General features: G+C 39.4%; 1 protein-coding gene across 1 annotated transcript in view; it reads left to right on the forward strand.

The window, feature by feature from the left end:
- Positions 1-1,525, forward strand: part of pip5kl1 (phosphatidylinositol-4-phosphate 5-kinase-like 1) — a 31,487-nt gene that overhangs the window by 2,342 nt on the left and 27,620 nt on the right. The window lies entirely within an intron of this gene.

Consider the following 1,525-nt stretch of genomic DNA (forward strand, 5'->3'; position numbering starts at 1 on the left):
ACCTGCTGCCTCCATGTTCCTGCTTGACACCCTGTGCTACAATTCTCCATGTCTCCCTTTCTCTGTCTCTGTCTGTCTCTTTCTCTCACCCCCAACCGGTCGAGGCAGATGACCACCCACCCTGAGCCATGGTTCTGCTCCAGGTTTCTGCCTCTAGTGTCTGCTCTTGGTGGGAACTGTTGGGTTTCTGTAAAAAACATCACAGAGTTCGGTCTAGACCTGCTCTTTTATGAAAAGCGCAACGAGATAACTGTTGTTGTCGTACCATAGGAAAACAAAAGTTTTTTGCCCTTTTCTTGGGCAATGTTGTTTTAACGTTTTATTCTAATAGTGCTCCTTAGTATAAATTCTTATATTCTAGCTTCTTAATTGTAAATATTTTCTAATTGCTTCACTCCTCTGTGACAGTAAGCTAAATAGTTTTAAGTTATTGACAAAATGAGACATTTAAGGACGTTATCTAGGGCTTTGGGAAACAATTTTTTCAGCATTTTCTGACATTTTATAGACCAAGCAACTTATAGAGTATTCAAGAAAATGATTACAAGAATAGAAATCTAATATATGCGTCAAACTTTAACCAGCTCAACCATTTGTTACGGACAAATACTGTATTTATTGTAGTCTATATAATGTTGCTGCCAGTTGCAACATTAACTGTGACTTCTAAACCTTGTCCCTCTGACCCCCCCCCCTTCCCTCGTCAGAAAAGATAAGCAAACTACCAGCCTTCTGTATCTTCTCAAATCATCTTCTCTCTTATAATACTGCAAACGTTACTCATGACAATTCTAGTGCTGATACAAAAATGAAGACTACTCCAGTCTTTGAAATGCAACAGGTAAACAGCACAAGATAGTGAGCTCCTTTCTGAAGCAAAATGCTAATCCTCCTCACAGATAATCGCATCATCACACAAGCAGTGTGTGCACTGAAGCGGGTGTTGTCGGCGGCTGGGGTGCAAAACACATGACAGCCACTCCCTCCTGGCACCCAAAACCCACAACATGTCATGTGCCTACACATCGTGACAGCACGCACACCGCCAAACAACCATTAGCTTTTTTGGAAACCACCCCCACATACAATAATATGCAGTAAAAAGAGCTTCAATATTATGTTGAAATCGTGATATGAGACTTAGATTTTGGATATTGTAAAATAGTTATATGACATTGTTGTCTTTTCCTGTTCTTTTTTGTTTTTTTTACTTACCAGACGGTTCTATTATTTACCTTTTAATACCGTTGCAATATCGATACCAAGGTATTTGGTCAAAAATATGGTGATGATGGATTTTGCTCCATTTTGCCCAGCCCTAACAGTAATAATAATATCAGACTGACACAGCGGCCTACTCAATATACAGTATATGTTATGTTTCATTCCATTCAGGAAAACAGTCATATGCATAATAATCAATAGATTTGCACCGATGTCCTACTTCCATTGTAAACCAACAGGCTAATATCTGCGTTGTTCTCTACGAAAGGGGATAAGGGCCACTGGTGAAAAATGTATGTGA

The sequence above is a fragment of the Etheostoma spectabile genome, chromosome 16 (genome assembly GCF_008692095.1).
Source record: "Etheostoma spectabile isolate EspeVRDwgs_2016 chromosome 16, UIUC_Espe_1.0, whole genome shotgun sequence".
Classification (NCBI taxonomy): Eukaryota; Metazoa; Chordata; class Actinopteri; order Perciformes; family Percidae; genus Etheostoma; species Etheostoma spectabile.